Source organism: Solanum dulcamara, chromosome 12 (assembly GCF_947179165.1).
Source record: "Solanum dulcamara chromosome 12, daSolDulc1.2, whole genome shotgun sequence".
Lineage (NCBI taxonomy): Eukaryota > Viridiplantae > Streptophyta > Magnoliopsida > Solanales > Solanaceae > Solanum > Solanum dulcamara.
Window position 1 is genome coordinate 19552388 of NC_077248.1, and position 23313 is coordinate 19575700.

The 23313-nt window shown below is 36.3% G+C and overlaps 2 pseudogenes; one reads left to right on the forward strand and one right to left on the reverse strand.

Moving 5' to 3' along the window:
- The first annotated feature begins 1638 nt into the window (after positions 1-1638).
- On the forward strand, positions 1639-15575 carry LOC129875668 (pectinesterase-like; annotated as a pseudogene).
- Positions 15576-17732: 2157 nt separating this feature from the next.
- LOC129877060 (ribulose bisphosphate carboxylase/oxygenase activase, chloroplastic-like) lies at positions 17733-21312 on the reverse strand (annotated as a pseudogene).
- Between the last annotated feature and the right edge of the window lie 2001 nt (positions 21313-23313).

Here is a 23313-nt window from a genome sequence, read left to right on the forward strand (position 1 = left end):
TACTTGGGGTTAACCAAATCTACGGGTCTCGAAATAAAATTCCATTGATTCCAGCATCTTCAGAATGTCAAAATTGGCGTAGAGGAATTTACGAAATTAGTTTTGGAGTTGTAACCAAGAGTTGAGGTCTTGAGTTGAGAATTTGAGGAATTTTAGGCCAAGATTTGACTTTGGTAAACTTTTGAAGTTTTGATGCTCGGAATGGAATTCCGATGACTCCATTGGATTTGAGGAATTGTTTTTGGTCTAGAAGAAGTGTTGGCTAAATTATTAGAGGTCCCGAGCCCATTTTGTATTTTGAAGGCCTAAGTTGGTTTAGTTGCGACTTTTCGAGTTTCGGATCAAGAAAACTTCGAATTTGAATTCTGATGTTTTCATCAGCTCTGGAATGGCCAAATTATGCTAGTAACATTTTTGGCATGACTATCGAAGAAATCAATACGAGTTCGGGGCCATTTGACCTTTTTGACTTTGAAAGTTAGCCTATGGTTGACTTTGGTCAACATTCTTGAAAAACGCGCTTGATTGAAAATTTTGACAGCGCGGTTAGTTTTGAAATATCGAGTTTGGTCTAGAATGACCCTTCGTTCGCTTTTTGAGGCTTCTGGTCTAATCTCGAGTCCTGTTGTGGAATGTGACTTAAAATGACACTTGGTGTGGGATCCACTTTATATAAAAATGACCTTGTATGATAATTTTGAATGCGCCATTGAGTCCGAAATATCGAATTTAGTGAAGTAGTATATCTACTTTATTTTTATCGGATTTTGAACGAATCCCAAGCACCCCGTTGGAGATTTTGAACTTTTCCAAAATCAAATATTGCAGCAAAAATCTAATGCAAATGAAAACCCATTTTTGGGTTTTTCACTCAACTTTAAAACCTCATAACTTGAGTTCTAGAGCTCCATTTTGGGTGATTCAAAGCTAAGTGTGTTCGTAAAGTTTGTGTCTACACATTAAAATATTGGGGACTGTTGGGTACTCTTTGTTAGAGGTAAGATTTGTGTTATAGCAACTGTCCTTCCTATTTTCAGAATTAGTTTTTGAAGAATTTTGAGAATTTATTTCTTGGTCTATATAAATCCGATTTTGACGATTCAAGGGTCTAAGTTCAACAGAATTTTATGGGAAATCTGTTGGTGAGCTCGGAATTTCAAAGGGAGGCTTTGTTTGAGTAAAACTTCAAATTTAGCAGCTGGTTGTTATATTTTTGAGTTAGAATTGTGTTGATCTTTGAGGGGCTAGTTGTTGCTCGTTTTGACTCCGATTTTAGTGATTCTTTGGGCTAAATTGTGGTTTTTTTTGGTAGGATCATCGTGGTGCTATTGGTTTGGGTTGGGGGTTCATTATTAGTGGTAATTTGCTGCCCCTAAAATGTTGTCTTTTTCCATTATCTTAGGTGGAACCCGAGTTTTGTTGCATGATCGTGTTGGGGCTGTGATTATGTGTGAATTATGTTCCTATTTGGAACACAAGCTGAGAATAGTAATTAGAATGTATTTTTGGGGTCAATTCCAGAATTTCAGATGTGGAGCCACAATTTCCATTTTAGACCCAAAAATTAGTCCATCTCTAAAAATTATGAAATTAGTGTCTAAACGACCATATCGATATTGTCCCTTTATTTTTGACAGCATGACAGCATTCAGAGACCAATCGGAAGGGAAAGACTCTGGCACTGTGATTTGGAGCTCGCGTGTTCAGCCTACAGGTAGGCTACAGTTTTCCTTTCTTTAGATTGAGCTAGAATGTATGAAAGCATGTTGAAATAGTTGGAATTTTGGTTGGGTAGCTTAATGGTATATCTTAGGTGTTAGAAATCATGCTTTAGACTTGTTATCGGGTTTTTCGAGTATGTGGAAGTATGCGTGTCCTAACGTTATTTGTTAGTATTATAAGAAGAGTTAAATGAGAATGTTGCTTATATTGTGGAGTATGTTGGAATTAGTATAGGTTGTAAACCTGCTTTAGTTTCCCTGGCATCGCTCCAGCGGACTTAGATCCTTATAGAATGGAGTAGCGGGCTAGTTTCTGGTAGTTGGCCTTAGCTAGGCGATACCCTTGCTCTTAATAACACCCTCATCCATAACTCGGTATAACCATGACTTTGAGGTGCATCGACTATACTAGACTTCGTGATCGTTTGACTTCAGCTTTGGTTTAAGTTTTAGCGGTATATCAGTTGAAACATTGGGGAGGAGATTGTCGATACTGTTGTTATGTGGTTGGAAAAAAGAATATTCGGCACCATGGGATAAATTATCTGTGAGCATCCCGATACCCAGTCTCGGCCACCGTTCTAAATTATTAGAGAGCATCCGGGTACCCAGCCCCGACCTTTGCCAGCTTGCTAGTATGACAAGCATCCGGGTACCCAGTCCTGGCCTCAATTATATCAATGTTTTACGGCGAACATTCGGGTACCCAATGCCGACCTCGACCGCACTGATGTATTATAGAGAGAATCTGGGTACCCAGTCTCAACCTTGGCCACGTTGGATATTCGGGCAGGCATCTGGGTCCTAGTCCTGGCCTCGACCCCTAAGGCATCGCTAGTTCATTGACTCTTGGAGATTTTAGGTTTGGAAATGATACAGTACTTCGGTTCCTGACATCGCAGATTCTTGGTTCCCAGCCTTGATAGTTATAGCTATTCTGTATACTCGGCAAGCTTATGAGGGTTCATCTGGATTTTTATTTAACTTGCACATGAGTGTCCCGACTGGGCTTATGGGGGTCCAGTTGGGTATAGTTAGCTATTGTTCTCATAGATAGTACACTTTTCCCTTGTGATACTTATGTTGATTCCTATTTAGGCTTATTCCTCTTTTTCATATTATTTTCACCTTTTTTGCTCAGTCGGCCTATAATGCCTACTGGGTACCTGTTGTCTTGGTACTCATACTACACTCTGCATCTACTTTCGTGATGCAGGACCGAGAACCAACTACCATCACGAATAGATCGAGTCTGTTGCAGTCAGATTCGGAGACCAGGTGAGCACTTGGCATTTCTGGATCACTTCTGTCTCCTTCAGTATGGATGACCCATCCTTTGCTTTTTTAGACTAGCCAGTTGTTGTATATATATATTCGATCCACTTTCGGGACTTGTACTCGTCTTTTATTTTGTAGAAGCTCTGTACTTATGACCTCCAGGTTCTGGGAGGGATCTTTAGTTGTTTATATCATGTTTTGGTTTACTTTCGCTTATTCATTCTGCTTACTTTTATAATTCGCTACTCTCGTGTAGTTTTCGCCCTCAAACCCATTACTTGACATTCCGGATTTACGGGTTGGCTTACCTACTGGTGGTTTATAGTAGGTGCCATCATGACCTGATAAAAATTGGGTCGTGACAAGAAGGGACAACTGTCCTTCCGCAAACGCAGGCAAGTCTCCGCGAACTTGGAGAAGGACTCTCAGGCACCAGATGATAGTAATGTTCCTTAAGTCTCAAATCCTCTGAATGACCCTCGTGATTTGTTTGGAACCCCGTACAGACAAACCATATATGCAACCCTACTAAACCTGATGTTTCGGACTCAACAGAATCATTGGAATTCGATTTCAAGGCCTCCTTAACACGAAAACCAAAAATTCACAAATAAACTAATATTATGCTTCAAAAGACAAAAATGCCCTCGGAGCTTTAGAAAAAATACACTGGAACTTTCCCTAGTCCTAAAATCACCCTTCGAATCCAACGGAGTCATCAGAATTCGATTTCGAGCATCTGATCCTCAAATGTTGACCAAAGTCGAACCTATGGCCAAAAACTCAAATATTTCCAACTCAACCCCTCAAATTTGCGATATGACCTCAAATATGATTTCATCAACTCTCCTAGATAAATTTCAACGTCTCAAAACTGGTGGCATCAACGGAATTTCATTCTGAGACTCGAAACTTTAAAATATCACTTTTAAGTCATTCTAAACCTCTAAAACTTAAAGTTTACCAAAAATCTCAACTTTTCAAGAAAACTATGGGAACAATGATAGATATCAATCAAATATGACTTGAAAAAACTACTGAGAGGGGTAAAATAGTCTTTTTACAAAAATTTCTAAAAATAACCTTCAGGATCATTACGGTATTACTCCCTATGAATCCCGATTTGTTTTTTAGTTAATTTCATGCTAATAAATCACACATTTGATTGATGTTATGTGTTATATATTAAAGAGAAAAGGATAAAAATGCTCTTCAAGTTTGTGAAATTGAACAAAAATGATCGGGTTGTTTGGTAGCTAATTGGAATTTGAGTTTTGCAGATTTTAAATCCTGCATAAATGGTACCATGTTTGGTAGCTAATTAATTAGGAGGTAAATTAATTATGTATAAAAATAAGTTTGTGTTTGATTTGCTTAGAAACTTGCATAACTAATACATATATAAATTATGAGAGAATTTATGTATTATTTTATGCAAGGTGAAAGGTGGAATAACTAATACATGAATAATAAATTTCTCCATAACTAATACCTGCATAAATGTCTTTATCGTAAATAGTTTGGTTTAAAATGTCTCTATTGTTAATTAATGGGTCAAAATGTCTTTACCCCAAATAAATATATTATTTTATTTTTTTAAACATATTTTTTCCTAATAATAATTTTGTTTAGTAGCAAATGTTTATCCTACTTCAATTCGATATTGATTAAGAAATACAAATATTTTCTATTTTATTAGATTTTTTTTATTGTTACCCAAATGAAATTAATGATGGGTTTACTATAATCTTATATATTATCAGTTGAAAATGCATACGTAGGTATTCTATTTTAATTGATAAAATGAGAATAAGAAGAAAAAAAAATTGTTTCCTATTTATTTATTAGTTAAAGTAATTTTAAATGATAATAACTGTAACACCCCAGAATCTTTTTCGCAAAGACTCGAGCATTTCTCCACGTGTGTGTAGACTCAAACCGTGTGACTTGTAATTTTATATATGAGTTAGGATTAATTCCTAAGTTTTGAAGTGTTTTAGATGTGGTGAGGGGTCATAAGGGATCTCTAACTCCAAATCGAGCCCAAAGATTTCCAATCGATTAAGTTTTCGGATGAGTTAGTATAAGGGTCAACTTCTAATGACCATATCTTTTGCAATATGCCGATCTGGGTGGCCCATGACCTATTAAATTAAAGGTCTTCGAGTCTTCTTTCCAACGCCGCCAAGATTGTAATTTTTGGAGTTCGAAGTCAAAAGTTATAACTATCCTAAGACGGACTGGTACTGCAGGAATTTCAGGCCTAGGTTGTGACTGCAGGAAGCCTGGGCTTGGCACCGCAGTGGCGCGACGCGCCACTATCGCACCAGGAACAAGCCTCAGTAGTTTGGTCCCTGGCGCGATGCGCCACTATTAGGCTTACACGGTTTCTAAGCCTATTTTCCCGAACCCAGAAAACTTAGGCTTGGCGCTGTAAGGGCGCGACGCGCCACTATAGCGCCATAAAATAGCCTCAGTAGTTTGGTCCTTGACGCGATGCGCCATTATCAGATGTGCAGGTTTTAAGCCTATTTTGGCTTGGCGCTGTAGTGGCGCGATGCGCCACTATAGCGCCAGAAGGAAATTTTGCCCAGTTTTCCAGATTTTTAGGAAGGGCAAACTGGACTTTTTCCCTAATTATATATACTCTAGCCTTGGATTATTTGGACCATATTTTTCAGTCTTGTGCCTCTCTCTAATCTCCATTCTCTTCTCTACCAAACATCTCCAACAAGATTTGCCCTCAAAAATTCAAGGATTCAAGCTCCCCATTGAAGACCCAACAACAAAGTTTCTTCAAAATCTACTCTAAGGTATGTAAGGCTAATCTAAAATATGGATTGATTTCTTCCATATGCCCATGTATGTGTTGGATAGGAGTTGTGAAAGATTTGAACCTTCTAGGAAGGTTTTCTTGAAATTTTTCCTAAACCCTAGAATATCTTTATATACTAAAAATTGATGGATGATTTCATGACTTGAATTATTAAATAGTCAACTTTTATATTATTGACTACAAATGTATCTTTGTATATAGATTTATAGGTATTGACGATATTCTTGAGTTGAGTTTTATTGAGAGTATGGATTCATGTATTCATTCACATGAACCCAAGATGAAATTTCTTTTTGGTCATAATTTGTCTTGAGTTTGAGATGGATGGTTTGTGTATATGTGTTGATTGGAATGAAAAGAATGAATTGGAATAGTTATGAATGTGAATGGCATAAAAAGGATTGAAACATTGGTAGAGCTAGAATGTCACTTTTGTTGCTATAAATGGAATGTGGAATTAAATAAGGATTTTGGAGTAGATGTTTGATGATGATGTGATGACGATGTTTGATGATGATGTGAATGATGATATTTGACGATGATGTGAATGAAGAGGTTATGTTTATGAGGATGTTGTGTGATGAAGTAGATTGGAGTCTAATGTGATTATGTGATATGTGATTTGCATAATTTGATTGGATTGGAGTCTTATGAGCATTCTCAAAATAAATGATCTTTTGAGAAGGAGTTTTAAATAAATGATTGTGAGCATTTTTGCATAAACTATTTATACATTATTTTGAGTTTTAAAGAATGATTATTTTCATCTATAATTTAAAAAGAGTTTAAGAATGAGTTGAGTTTGAGAAGTCTTTTAATTATTTTTGAACATGAGTATTTGGAGTATAAATGAGTTGGGCATTTTTACTTTGAAATGTCAATTTTTGAGATTGAGTTGAGATTGTATAAATTTTAAAAAGAAGAGTTTGATGATTTGAGATGAGTCGATTTGAAAGAAGGTCCAATGAGGTCAGATTTGATTGAGTTTTGAAAAGAGTCCAATGAGACTAAATGAGTTGATTTGAAAGAGTCCGATGAGACTAAATGAGTATTTTGAATATTTTACTCACTTAATAGCTATGTGCATATTGAGTCTTGGGAGGAGTATTGAGCACCGAATTGGGTAAGAGCATAGTCCATACTCGAATCCCATAAACTACGCCGCCAACGTAGGAAGGAATTGTATCGTGTCGGATGTTTCCCTATTTCATTGTCCTGAAATGATAGGACTTGATTGATTGACGGATCCATGATGGGTTTGAGTCATTCATATCCTGGCAAGTATGAACGGACGGAGCAACGACGTGACTCGTTGTGCATCACCTATATATAGGTGGTAGGATTGTTGTCGGTTAGAAAAACTCCCGAATTGAGTGGATTGTGCATGATATGATTGGTTTGATTGTGATTGTAGATAATTGAGTTGAATCGTAAAACATTGCATAATTTAATTTGCATATTTATTGAGTTGAGTCCTTTGAGTTGATTGTATATGATCGGATTGGATTAAATGATAGGTGATTAGATTGTGTACGATTGGATCAGATTAGATGATGTGTGATGGATTGGATTAGGTGATATGTGATTGGGTTGAATAGAATGGTATGTGATTGGATCAGATCGGATTGTATATAATTGGGGTTGGATCGGATCGTATATGACCGGATTGAACCGATCGTGATTGGATTTGAACTATATTGTACATGATTGGATTGGATTGGAGTGTATGGTGTGTGATTGGTCTTTGTCTAAAATGTATTCTTACTTTGGACTTATGATACTTTGATTGAGTCTCTCTTATCTTTCTGATTTGAGAAATTTGAACCGATGTTATTCTTCCTTGAGGTATATTTTATTCTGCCATATTACATACTCGTACATTCCATGTACTGACGTCCATTTGGACCTGCATCATTTCATGATGCAGCGATAGGTTTAAGAGATCGTCAATAGGAGCACCATTGAGGATCTATTCACACTCAGCGTATTGGTGAGTCCTCCCCTACATTCGGAGGAAACCACTTATGTTATTCTTGCGTCGAGTTAGTTTTTTTTTTTCATTTTGATTTGAGGTAGCCATGAACATGTCATTGGCACCAATTAGATAGTAGTGATAGAGGCTTCATAGACTAGATAGTGATGGGTTGATTGAACATTTTATTTCCTTCAAACTATTCTTGTCAAACTATTTTAATGACAAAGATTGAAGTTTGATTTGTTGGCCCATGACCTTTCTTTCTTGAGTTAGATTGTTGATTTGGGATTTGTCCACCAAATATTCTCTTTATTTTAAGTCTTCTGCTGATTGAATGAATGAACGGATGTGTGATCAGGCTATGTGGTTCGCTTGGGAACCAGAAATGGTTCCTGAGTGTCGGTCGCGTCTAGGGTACCCTCTCGGGGCGTGACAATAACAAGAATAGAATTTTTTTTAAAAGTAATATTTTTATTAAGAATAAAATGTGTTCAAGAAAAGAGCATTTTTACCCATTAAATAACAATTGAAGCCTTTTTCGTATCTCTTAATTCTATTAATTTGTTACCCTCTTAATTCTCTTAAGATGATCAATAATTATTTAAGGAGGAACTCCATAATTTTCATTCGTAATTACATTTGTAACTCTCATGCACTTTCTAATATTTATAACTTTAAAAAATTAGGTGTGAGTTTATAACATGACCTTATGCCTTCTTTCATCTTCTTTCTTATATTACTATCGAAGGAGAGGAATGGAAGTAGTCGCCTTGCTTATTTTCTTTGGATCCTCTTATGTCTCTACTTCGCTTGATTCTCATGCCAGTGGACTCCATGCTCTGTTTTTGACCTTATTAGCTTGATTAGATCACTTAGATGGTGATGATTCGGTACTAGTACATGTCCAATATTATGAAAGCTAAAATTTTTATTGATGTAAATTTTCTTTTTCTTAGTAAATACTCCGTATTACATTTAATAAGATTTTTTTTTAGTAGTCTGCTTGATTTTTTATCACCATTTCATAGTACATTTTTAATAACATAAATCTAATGCTGGCAACACATATGTAATGTTCTTTAAAAATATATTCCATTCAAAATCATATCTGATTGATTCGGTTTCCTTTACTAGTGATGGAAACAAAACAATTCATTGATTATATTTCTTCAAATGGTAGAAAACATTCTTATATAGTGAATGCGACTGCTTATTGGGCGGATCGATAGGACAATTATGCTTAATGGTTTGACTTATCGATTATCGATTTTTGAATATTCACTAGTCAATCAATAAGATATATGTTGGTTTGATAACGGATTAACAATTATTGGACAGTTTATCAGCTAACCTTCTTGATACCTTCTTTTTTTTTCGATGAATGCAACTTGAATAAAATGACTTCTTTTCACTGTATTAAATTATTAGCGTTTTTTTTTTGGCAACTACAAAAAAGAGGACTTTATTACTAATTAAGTTTTGATGATCTCTAAAATCTTAAATATGTAAGAACGAATTCTCCGTTGCAACATGTTAGGAGTACTGTAACTAATAGGAATTTAAGAAGCACCTAAACTAAAAACATAGAACAATTGAGCAAACAGAAGAACGAAAGCTTTATTCTTTGCTCTTTACAATTAATAATAGTAATATAATAATTCATACAACTAAAAACTAAACGGGCTTTGCCTCTTTAGGTATAGGGTTAACAATAACATATTATGATAAAATATTAAATGGGGCTTGGATTAAATCATAATATAATATATACTTTATAATTTATATATCTAGGGATAAAAGTGTAAGTATGATAGCTCTTAACGGGTTAATAGTTTATTCGATAAGGAAATTTAGTAATCTTTCCCACATCGATAAGCCATTAATTATAAAATTCTAATCCGTTCACTAATCGTTTATCCAATAACCCAATAGCAATAAGCCAATAAGTCAATTTTGTGATTGACTTATCGTTTTTGGATAGATTTTATGTCACGCCCCGGGAGGGTACCCTAGAAGTGGCCGGCACTCAGAAACCATTACTGGCTCCCAAGCGAACCACTTGACTTGATCACACATTCGTTCATTTATTCAATCAGCGGAAGACTTAAATTAAAAAAGGTAATTAAGTGGGCAATTCCAATCAACAATCTAGCTCAAGGAAGAAAGGTCATGGGCCAACAAATTGAACTTCAATCTATGTCGTTAAATAGTCTGACAAGAACAATTCAAGAAAAAAAAATACTCAATCGATCCATCACTATCTAGTCTATGAAGCCTCTATCACTACTATCTAATTGGTGCCAATGACAGGTTCATGGCTACCTCAAATCAGAATGAAAAGACTAAACTCAACGCAAGAATAACATAAGTGGTATCCTCCAAATGTAGGGGAGGACTCACCAATATGCTGAGTGTGAACAGATCCTCAACGGTGTGCCTATTGATGATCTCCTAAACCTGTCTTTGCATCATGAAATGATGCAAATCTAAAATGGACGTCAGTATGTGAAATGTACGAATATGTAATATGACAGAATAAAATATGCGTCAAGATAGAATAATATCGGTTCAAATATCTCATGTCAGAAAGATAAAAGAGACTCAATCAAGGTGTCATAAGTCTAAAGTAAGAATACATTTTATATAAAGACCAATCATATACAATCCAATCCAATCATGTACAATCCAATTCAATCAAATCAATTACAATTCGATCCAATCCAATCATATACAATCCGATTCAATCCAATCATATACCATCCAATCCAATCCAATCATATACAATCCGATTCAATCCAATCACAACCATCCAATCCAATCTAATCATATACAATTCGATTCAATTCAATCACATACCATCCAATCCAATCCAATCCAATCATATACCATCAACTCTAATCCAATCATATATCTTCAACTCAACAAATAAAGTCAAAGGACTCAACTCAATAGACATGTGAATTAGAATTTAGAAATATTTTACAAATCGACTCGATCATCTACAATGTCAATCAAACCAATCACATCATACTCAATCAACTCAATAATAAACTCAAAGGACTCATCTCAACAGGTATGCAAATCAGAATTTAGAAATGTCTTTCAAATCGACTCAATCATCTACAATCTCAATCAAACCAATCATATCAACCACAATCCACTCAATTTGGGATTTTCTCTAACCGAAAACTGTCACCTATGAGCCAGTGATGTACAACAAACGGATGTTGTTGCCACGTCCGTTCAATACTTTGCCAGGGTATGAACGAATCAATCAATCATGGATCCATCAATCAATTAAGTCCTATCATTTCAGGACAATGAAATAGGAAAAACATCCGACTTTAACGGTTCAATCCCTTCCTACGTTGGCTACGTAGTTCATGGGATTCGAGTATGGACTATGCTCTTACCCAATTCGGTGCTCAATACTCCTCCCAAGACTCAATATGCTCATATCTATCATGTGAGTAAAATACTCAAAATATCATTTAGTCTCTTTAGGACTTAATTCAAATCAACTCATTTAGTTTCATTGGACTCTTTTCAAAACTCAATCAATATAGTCTCATTGGACCTTCTTTCAAAACTCAATCAATTTCAATCATCACTTCATTCAATTAGGCAATCCTTTCAAGACTCATTCATGACTCATCAGGACTCCAAGTCAACAATCATTATCATTAAACTCTTCTTTTTAAATTTGATACAATCTCAACTCAATGAATGCAATAAAACATGTGAATAAATACATGAATCCATACTCTCAAAAAAACTCAACTCAAGAACATCATTAATACATATTAATTTATATATATAAAAAACTCAATAGAAATTATAGATAACTCAAGAACTCAACTCATGGAACCTCAAAACTCAACTCAACTCGAATCAATGGAGATGTAGGGCACGTGGATGAAATTAATACAACGTTGTGAGTAGCCTTACATACTTGGAATGAAGATTATCTCACCAAAAACCAAGAACATGGCTTGAAGATTTTGAATCCTAACTCTTCTTCTCCTTTCTAGTCTTTTATCTCAAATCTCCTAAGGTAAAGGAGAGGAAAACCTCCTTGGATATTATGAGAGAACTGATTTTTAGTCCCAAAATTTTTAGGGTTATACTTGAGATAGGTGGGGAAAAGTCTGGAATGCCCTTTCCAAAAGAATATGAAAACTTGCAGAAGTTGAAGCAAAAGCTGGCCAAGTCCGTGCCAGGTCCACGTCACGGACTTATCGCGCACCTCTCTTGTCAACTGGCATAACGTTTTACTCCGAACTCCACAAAATGCAATCTTGGTGGCGTTGGAAAGAAGACTCAATGACTTTTTCCTATTCAAAGATCAGCCCCTTTAAGTTGATAGGTCATTGGCCACCAATTCATTATATTCTAGGAAATATGGTCATTTGAAGTTGACCCTTATACGAACTCATTCGAAAACTTAGCCGATAGAAATTCTTTGGACTTGGCTTGGTGTTAGAGATCCTTTATGACCCTAAACTACATCTAATACTCTTAAAATACTTAGGAATTGATCCTAACTCATGTATACAATTAGAAGCCATTCAGTTCGAGTTTATACGCATATGAAGAATGGTTCAAGTCTTGACGAAAAATTTTTTGGAGTGTTACATTTTAAATAGCCCTAATAGTGAATGTAAGTCTTATAGTATTCAATGTTGTAAAATAATAAATAAAAGAATAAAAGTAAGAGTTTCTAGTCCTACCTAAAATCACTCAACTCTTTCATCACATTACATTGTGTAATTTGCCTTAGCAAGTTTTACATCGAACCTTCTTTCAAGCAACCTCTAACTTAGAAGAGTTCCAAATCAAACAGTAACTAATAACACAATTACAAAATTGATTTATTGGTATTGGATTTCTATATACAAGGTTTTATTGGATAGCATGACCATTAATCAGGTAAATTTTATATTTTCTTTATTACTTTAGTATTTAGTAATCATATTTATTGAACAATTATAATAAGAGAAAATTTCATAAATAGCTACAGTATATAACTATATTACATAACACAACGATAGTATTGTTATTTACATTAACCTATCGACTTTTCTTCATAGTTTGTTTTGTATCTAAGTTGTAGATTATTTGTATCGAAGATATAATTCTCGGCGAGGCACTTTAATTGTATCTAAGCTTTTGTTGATGTATTACGATATATCTGTCATGGACGGAGACTACACCCAAAATTAACACCGTGCTTAAAATTACAAGTGGTCCAAAGCTAACCCTTAGCTTGATACTGGCATAAGTCATGAACAACTAAATACAAACATGTATAAGAGCTAAATGACTAAGCGAAAGCATAATTATGGAATAAATTGGTTCAATACATTACTGAACAAAGTTTTGTTTACAACAACTGTATTTTGAAAAGAAACTTGAACTAAATAGATTTAATACAGTAACTGACTATCTATGAAATCTCTATTAATACCGAATATATGTAGCCGGGACATGACCCCTACTTCTCTTAATCAATACGTATGAATAGAAATAAAATACTAGGACTACATATTAACTTTAGTCCCCAAATAAAGAGAATTCATCACATGCTGCCTAGAACCTGTGATTTCGTTGACTAGGGTCTTGATATTAAGCACCTGAATCTACATCACTAAGTATGTACGAACAAAACTAAATAGCTGAAATCATATTTGTATCATTAGTTGTGGGAGGGACCACAATGAGTTTTTCAATTATATGTAAATTTCAACTGAGAAAGAATGCAATGAAAGATCATAAATAAATATTTTTGAAAGAAAATGTATATTTGAGACAATATTTTTCGAAATCATAGTGAAAAGGATGCATATATGAAATCATGCTATCTGAAATCATAAAATAATTATATCAAGTAAAATCTAAAAATAGAGTTAAGTCTTTTAGGTTGAAGTTTCTTATAACCGATATAAACCATGCGAGCAACATGGAATTTCACGTACAACCCCGTGTTGGAAGGGTGCCCTATATCTTGCCATGAGCATATAACACGTCTGCTGTGGATCCATTAACTGAGCCATTTAGGCTAAAAGTGTCAATCTTAACTAGCGAAAGACCCTTATTGAGTCATATAGGCCAAACGTATCAACCTCAACTAGCAGAAGTTGAATTTTTTCACAAAACTCTAATATTAATAGACAAGTACTCCATCCCTCCAGCTCAACTGATCTTTCTATAATTTCTTCTTTACATTAATTAACCCCTCTTGAATAGTTATTTGAATTATACAACATCTCATAATTGTCTCCGCGCAACATTATAATATTGTTGATTGTTGCTATGACTATTTTATCCATCACTTTATGTAGTGAAAGTCAGCTGATAGAAACACCTAATGCGATTGTTTCTCTAAATGAACCAGGAGATTTTAAGAAAATAGTTGGAGCAATACTAGCAGCGCTGGATCATAGTGTCCAACACTATATCAAGCTTAGCCAAGACACATATTGATTATACATTCGAGTTGATAAAAAGAAGATCAACATATTCCTCATTGGAGAAGGAATAGACATAAGAAGAGCTCTTTGCTATTACCTTGAAGCGATTATTCCCCAGCTATTCATTGTACAGTAGATATATGCTTTCCAAGGGCCGGGTGGATTACCTTTGGGAGCTAAGTCGAAGATCTCGGTGGTCTTGTGAGTGGTTGATAAACTGCGATTGCAGTTTTCTTTAGGAAGTCCCATAGCAGCCAATTTTCCATTTTTGATAGAAGGTGCTGTCTTTGGTACTACTATTATTTTACACGATCCAGGAACTTCCATAACGTTGGCGTGATAGTGGAAGGTTTTCTGCGTTCAGTCAATCTACGCAGAGTGATCGCAGGCAGGCCGCCTTCCTACATCTGCGGGCCGGTAGGCCATACCCTAGGGGGGTCGAGGGCTGCTATTTGTACTTTTTTTTGGGCGAATCTCGATTGATAATAATGACGGGAAATAGAATCTTCATATATATATATATATATATTCTTTGTTCTTATTTAATTTGTAGGGGTCCTTGGAAATGGCTTCACGGTCCAAGGCATAACCTTTAGAAATGATGCTGGATCGATAAAGCATCAGGCAGTGGCATTGAGAGTACAAGAAGATCCGTCTTTCTTTTATAGATGTTAATTTGATGGGTATCAAGAAACCCTATATACGAAAAGGAACTGTTAATTCTACCGGAATTGTGAAATTTATGGCACGATACATTTTATTTGCGGTGACAGGCTGAATCTGTTTCAAAACAACTTAATTGAAGCACGCATTCCATTGGTCAAGCAGTATAAAATAATGCCAACTCAAAATAGGGAGCATGAGGAATCTCCAACTGAAATAGTTCTTAAAATTTGTGGTTCAAAGGCTACCAAGATTTGGAGAAAATGGAAAACATCACAACATATTTAGGTCGGCCATGGGGTATATTCTCTAGGATAGTGGTCATGGAAAGCTGCATTGACCACTTGATGAATTCTAGAGGATGGATTGAATTTACAAATAAATTCTTTGTTCTCCCATATTATCTAGAGTTTAATAATAGAGGACCGGGTGATGTTACAGAGGGATGTGTGACATGGGCATTCGTCACTAGCGATAGAAATATTATATCGCATTTTATCGTCAAACACTTCATAAGTGGTGACAAGTGGATTACAGCCAATATACCATTATTTCTATTTATCCTGAACAGCATTAAGGAGTATTGTGTTCCTACTAGTTACTGTGTTACATTAACTTGTTTTTTCAAATGAATATAATTATCTGATTTGAAATTTCGTCTTCAAGCAATTTATGATTATGCTGCCTTTATATTGCCCAACTAATCGATGACCATTAATTCACTAGAAAATCATACTCACAAAAACTCCAACTTTACTCTATTGAGAGGGTTACTTTGTGTCGAATATTGGTGGGAATCCATTTATCACCATTTAGGAAGTGTCTGACAGTAAAATTTGGTGCAATATTCGGATTCCTAGCAATCGATGCCCATGTTACACGTCCCTTTGTGACTACACTCGGTCCTCGATTCTTGTACTCTAGATAATATATTACTAATGTCTACATAACTTAACTAATATACAAACGATCCGGGGCGACATAATGAAATTAGTTGCCTAAAACCAACCCTTAGGTAAAAATCTCAATTATATTGACTAAAATTAGTATTTTCGTGCATCGTACGTGCATCTTGTGAGTCAGGCGTGCATCTCGTGTGTCACACGTGCATTCTCTGTCAATTATTTGTTTTTATTTTTTTTAATCACATATGTATTGCATAACAAAATTAAAAGAAAATTAGTACAAGCTTAAAATGATGAAAAATGATCTTATCTGTACAAGAAAAAAATAAGAATGGTGAAAAAAGGTTATACTAAACGGATGAGAGAGAAAGTTCATTAATATTCTTGTCCTTAAATCTGTTTGTCACTTGAAATGATCAGATTTAATTTTTATTGGTTCGATGAAAGGATATTATGTAATTATTTTCTGGTATAACTATTTTGTCAGCCATTATATCATATCGTGAAAGTCAACTAACAAAAACACCAAACACGATTGTTGCTCAAGATGGATTCGGAGATTTCAGGGCAAGAGCTGAAGCAATACTGACGGACTGAATCATAGTTTTGAGCAATACTGCATCAAAATTAAACTACGGAACATATCTGGAACACATTCAAGTTGATAAAAAGAAGACCAACATAGTTCTTATTAGAGAAGGAAGGAATACTATCAAAATAACGGGCAATATATAGAAGCTTCTACGATGACAACAAAATGTATGGCTGCAAGAGTGGGTAAGTCTATTATACTTGGCGTTATTCCAATCATAGAATAACTCATAAATGAGAGTAGTGATGACTTTGCTTAACTAAAAGAGAATGTATTACAAATATTTGAAATTGTTTACCAAACTCGATGTTAAACCAACAAAATTAACCAAATCGTCACTTCATGATTTTATTACGGAATTTCCTAACATATTATTCAACAAATGATTCTTCACCAATAGAAAACTTTGCCTCGGGAAAGTTATTTGCACCGAAATCATTAATTGATGATGTAGCGTCATCTACCACTCCATCATAATTTTCCTTGCAAATTTGAAGGCAACCCTTGAGAACATGTTCTTTTATTTGGTTTAGTAGACTTATGACTTCATTGTAAATATTTTTTTGCCTTTGTTAAACACTATCAAAGTAGAATATGAAATAAACCCTTTTCTTAGAGTCATTTTATCAACCCTCCAAACAAAGTGTAATAGTCGATTTCAATTCAATAGGTCACCTGAACCAATTAAGAACCTAATGTTCATGATTTTCAGATAACTGCACTACCTTGTTAGAGCTGATATGCAGATGTTATGTTTCGAGAAATTGCTACTACTTGATGAAGAATCCGACTTTGAGATCCGCACCTGGATTGGATACCCGCGCACCTGAGTCTGAGCAACATCGATATTGGCTTTACTTTATTTACAGATCATATACATTTGAGTACACAAAGATAGTCATTTACAAAGCAAATATTGAAATTACAAATGAAGTTGATTACAGAAGAATGATAAAAACTGAAAACAAAAGATTATTTGGAGTCTGTATTCCCTTAACACTGGAACACAACTGATTTACATAATATTAAACAGATCAGTCACATTCTATAGCTACCCTCACAAATTGCCTCAAAAAAGTTGAAGAAATAAAATACATCATCACTCCTGGAAATTGAATCAATCGAGACTTCAAGCAACAGGGCGATTAACATGTCATGCTTTTTTCCCCTGCATCCACACAACAATGAGAACTTTTTAGAGATGTTGTTTTCTCCAATCTTCGATGTTATTATTAAAGCTTTTGAAAAAAAAAACCAACCTCTTGTTTCGACATTGAGAATTGTGAAGGTTCTTAGAAAGTTCCAGTGTTGATGGCATCCACGTTGGCATCTCTGAGTGCTGCCTCTTTAAGATAGCCAACTGAAAACTCTTGACATTCTCTTGCTCTTGAACAAGCATGTTACCACACTCAAGGAGCTTCTCAAGGGTCATGTTTGGTTGCTCGAAAGTTGGGGGTTCATCTCTAGAGTTCAAAAGTTTTTCCCCAACGGCTTCAATTCCAGTGCCTGAATCCCATTTCCTCACTTCATCGTCATATACTCGTTCCCTCAGAGCACCAAAGAAATCTGTTATCAGAACAAAAAGATACACATCAGTTATCATCAACAGGATTTATAGAGAAATTTCATTTTGAATTCTTGAGTGTCTGTACCAATAGATTGTTCAGGGAAGGAGTGGACAATCTTTATAACAGCTTCCTCAGGCACGTAGTCAGCTCTGAAATAACCTTGCAAACACCAATTCTATCCTCGCTAGTTGGAGCCCAGTAGAACTTCTCCATACGACCATCACGGATAAGAGGAGCATACAATGTGGAGAAATCGTTACCAGTGACTAATGGGGACCCTGGCGTTCTCTTGCTTGTTGTACATACTGGGGAGCTGGACATTTGTTGGGTTGTCAGCGCAGTTCATGAGGGTGGCATTCACCATCTGGTTGTTAGTGGTGTAGTGGGTAGTTCCATCCATTCTACCAGCTCCTGCATCGAGATCGTTGATGAAGAGGCAACACATGTTTCCTTTCCTGATGATTTCAGCTACTTCTCTGTACCTTTGCCTAATCAATTTTGCTGGCTCTCCTGCATTTCCACTTTCGAATTCTCTAGCACTCATCATAATGGGGCTGCAAGTTTTTACCGTCCAAACATAGTGAGTAAGAGCCCGTTGGACTTAAACTGATTAAAAATTGTTGATAAGCATCAAGTGCTTATATACGATACGAAATACTCACTTGGTTCCCATCTTTCTGCAGACAAGCTCACATTGGAATGATTTACCTTGACCTTTGCCTCTCCAGACACCCAAGATGAGTGGAACCTATAAGAAACATACACAGAATTCAATTTTTTTTCCAACCACAAAAGACGGCTCATGTTAGCCCAAATATTCTGACAAGTATTTGTTTAACAGACATTGATGTTGGGAAATTTCAAGAAGTTCTAGGTGATGTGAACAACAAGCTTTTCCATGAAAGCAGAGGCGATGTAGGATCCATCCAACTTGTTGGGAAAAAGCAACCGACTAATTCCCGTCCCTTCCAGAACGCCTTCAAGCAGAAAATAATAACAGACAAATTAAAGATAATAAAAACAACACAAGATTTAACGTGGAAACCCAATGCGGAAAAAACCACGGACCACCCAAAAAAATATTCACTATATGAAAAATTGTTACAACCATATAATACACAATATTTCTCTTACACACCCCAATACCTAAAATACTATACCCAGGAGACCTCCAAGAGATACCATCCCTAAATCCCTCAATGGTAAAAAAATACTATATCATTTATTTTATACATTTTGGTATTTGGTGTATTTTGGTGTCTAGATACAAACAATGAAGCTAAGCTCCTTAAATAGCTAACAAAAGCTATTTTCATTTGCTATCTACCGATGTGGGATAGCCTAACATATTTGACATTTCTTTTTCTTCTTTATCAAACAAAAACCAACAAATCTCCACCTTTGAAAAAGAAGAAAATGCAGTTCGTTGGACTTTACAGTTGTCCAGCTACACATAATAGAATTAGTTCTCCACCTAACTCTAAATTCGGCCAACCATGTGCAACTACAACTTTTACATTGTCTGTTGCTGACAATCATAATTCTAATATCAAGAATTATCATACCTCCACCATAAAGAGTACCTCTACTCAGATTGAATATTACCAATCAAAGAATTTTCACTTGAAATCACTTTCGAATTTCAAGAATTTCAGTTTCGGCTCATGTCGAAAATAAAAACCCGCTAATAACTTATTTCCACCCTCTAGTTTATTTTTTGAGAGTCCATTAGCTATCGACATTATTTCCACCACACATCTTGGCATCACCTATTAGCTAATGCCCATCGTACAATTGGAGCCCTTGTCGAACCTCTCCTTACAATCCTATCTCTTCCAAATTTACTAGTTGTTGATTAAAGTTCTCAGTCCACAAAGATTATAAAATTTCACTAGTCAAATCCTCAATTTTTTTTTACCATTTGAACAGACTTGAATCTTTGATCACCTCTTTTGATCCCTCCTTGTGTTAACAGAAAACCACAAAATTCCCAAAGCTACATCCCCACCGCAATCATACATGCCAGAAATCACAACAGTCATAGTTCGAGAACCACCGCTGAAGCTTCTTCATCTATTAACTAATGCACACCAGATTTTGACAACACTTGCAGATAATTTTTCATCATCTTTAACTTTATTTTCTCACACAACCAGCTCCAAAACTCATTCTCTAACCAAACTTGTCAAATACTATCCCCACATGCTTAATATTACTAATAAATGGACAATAGCAATGAAAAAGTACCACTAAATATGTTTTTAGGAAAGAGAGGTGGATCACAATGGCTACACTTAAATACCAAGTCTTTCCTTAGACAGAACCTCTTTAGATTGTACTTATTTCCACTATTACCAAATATACAAGTACCTCAAAGCAACTCCACCAAAATAGAAAACTCCACCGGAATCAGACTCCACTTGCTACTCTACAGGGATGAAACTTCTGTTTGAAAATAATAATTCTAATTCAGAAATTTATTCAGATGTGGAAGATCAGACAAAGCTGCAACCACAGAGCATACTAAAATTTTAAGAAGAATTATTCTACACCTAAGACTCTGATACCACATATTGGGAAAAAGTCACTCACTAATTTCCGTCCCTTCGAGACCGCCTTCAAGAAGAAAATAATAATAGAGAAATTAAAGAGAATAAAAATAACACACAATTTAACGTAGAAACTCAATGCGGAAAAAACCATGGACCACTCAGAAAAATATTCATTATATGAACGATTTATCGTGGAAACTCAATGCGGAAAAAACCACGGACCACTCAGAAAAATATTCACTATATGAAAAATTGTTATAACCATATAATACACAATATTTTTCTTACACACCCAAATACCTAAAATACTATACCCAAGAGACCTCCAAGATACCATCCCTAAATCCCTCAATGGTAAAAAAAAATATATTATACCATGTATTTTATACATTTTGATACTTGGTGTGTAGATACTAACAATGGAGCTAAGCTCCTTAAATAGCTAAGAAAAGTTAGTTTCATTTGCTATCTACCGATGTGGGATAGCCTAACATATTTGTCTTTTCTCTTTTTTCTTTATCAAACCAAAACCAACACAACTTGTTGTCCAAGTTGTACCTACATAAATAAGGTGAAAGTTTTCATTAACAATCAAAACTTCAAGAATCAAAAAGCAATGTCTTTCCAGAAATAGAGTAATTACTTACTATTTAAGACCGGCTGAGGCATCCGTAGGAATTCATAATGGCATGATGAGTACCAGTACGTCTAGGAGCCTGGAAAAGACTGTCAACCATACCCTTACCCCTTGCAATGTCGTTGTAACACCTCCCAACATTTTCCCTAAGATTCGAACCTTCCTTGTATTCGTGTTGGGTCGAACTCTATTATTGTGAAGTATATGCATGAGTTAAGATGAGTCCCTGAGAAATTGAAAAGTGTTAGAGGTGATGTGGGGTTACAAAGGACACCTAGGACGAAGCTAAGTCCAAAAGATTCGTCGTGGCTAAGTTTTAGGATGAGTTCGTATAAGAGGTCAACTTTTAACGATCCTATCTTTTGAAAGACGACAATCTGGGTGGCCCGCGACCTATTAAATTAAAGGTCATCGAATTTTCTTTCCAACGCCACCAAGAATGTAATTTTTGGAGTTTGGAGTCAAAAGATATGGCGATCCTAAGGCGCACCTCTATCGCGCCAGGAATAAGCCTCAGTAGTTTGTCCCCTGGCGCGGTGCACCACTGCGAGATGTGTAGGGTTTCCAAGCCTATTTTCCATAACCCAGAAAACTTGGGCTTGGCGCTGTAAGGGCGCGACGTGCCACTATCGCGCCAGGAACAAGCCTCAGTAGTTTGGTCCTTGGCGCGACGCGCCACTAACAGATGTGCAGGTTTTTAGCCTATTCGACTTGGCGTCGTAGTGGCCTTACCCTTACCCTAGTCAGAGGTACACCCATCGAGGGCTAGAGGCCGACCCGCGAGGTATGCGGAGGCACCTCAAATACCTACTACTCCACCTGTACCAACTTCAGAGGAAGATTTTTTTAGGAGCGATTGCCATGCTCACTCAATTAGTGGCTGCCCGAAATGGTAACCAGAGTTTGCCAACTCTTAGCTCTAATTCCCAAGAGCCGTCTGCTGCCACCAGAATTAGAGACTTTCTGAGAATGAATCCGCCGGCATTCATGGGTTCTAAGGTTGATGAAGATCCCCAAAATTTTATTGATGAGATGTAGAAAATTCTGAAAGCTATGTATGCTATGGAAATTGAGGGGGTTGAGTTGGTGTCTTATCAACTCAAGACGTGGCAAACATTTGGTATAACCAATGGGAACAAGGCAGAGGTGAGGATGCTGAACCTTCTATGTGGGATGAATTTGAGGGAGCCTTTCTTGACCACTTCTTTCCCCGAGAATTGAGGAAAGCAAAAGTGGTGGAGTTTGTGAATCTGAAACAAGAAGGCATGATTGTTAAGGAGTCCAGCCTGAAGTTTTTCCAGTTGTCCAGGTATGCCCCAGAAATAATCCCAGATATGAAGTCGAAGATGAGGAAGTTCATCTCCAGATTGGGAAGACATGTGAAGAAGGAGTGCAAAGCAGCATTGTTGATCTCTGACATGGATATTTCCATATTGATGGTGTATGCTCGACAGGTGGAGGACGAGAAGAGGAAAGACAGAGAGGAGCATCTGAGCAAAAAGGCAAAATCAGTTGGGCGTGAGAATGAACAGAGGCAAAACAAGGGCAACAGGTCCTTCTTCCAGAAGAGGCCTTCCAACTATGCCTCATCTACCGCCAGTGCACCTATGCCGCGGAACAGGTATGATCGGCAGGAACAGAGTCGCCAAACTTTCAGACCCCAAGGTTCTCAATCCCAGACTAGTGTGAGTCAAGGTTCGAGAGGGAAGCCACCATGCGGCAAGTGTGGTAGGCTCTACTTGGGGGACTACAGAGCGGGAAGGGTTGGTTGTTATAAATGCGGCCAAATGGATCATTTTCAGAGAGAGTGTCCAACAGGGGGAAACAGAGCCCAGCATTCTACCACCGCACCACCAACTAGGGGTGATCAGAGGGGCACTACTTCAGGCACGAGGGGAGGTACAAACCGTTTATATGCCATGGGTAGTCTCCAAGATCAAGAGAACTCTCCAAACGTCGTGATGGGTATAATTCGAGTCTCTTCTCTTGATTGCTATGTTTTGATGGATTCGGGTGCCACCCTATCTTTTGTGACTCCTTACGTGGCTAGTAAATTCAATAAAATTCCTGAATGTCTTCTTGAGCCTTTCAGTGTAACTACTCCAGTCGGTGATTC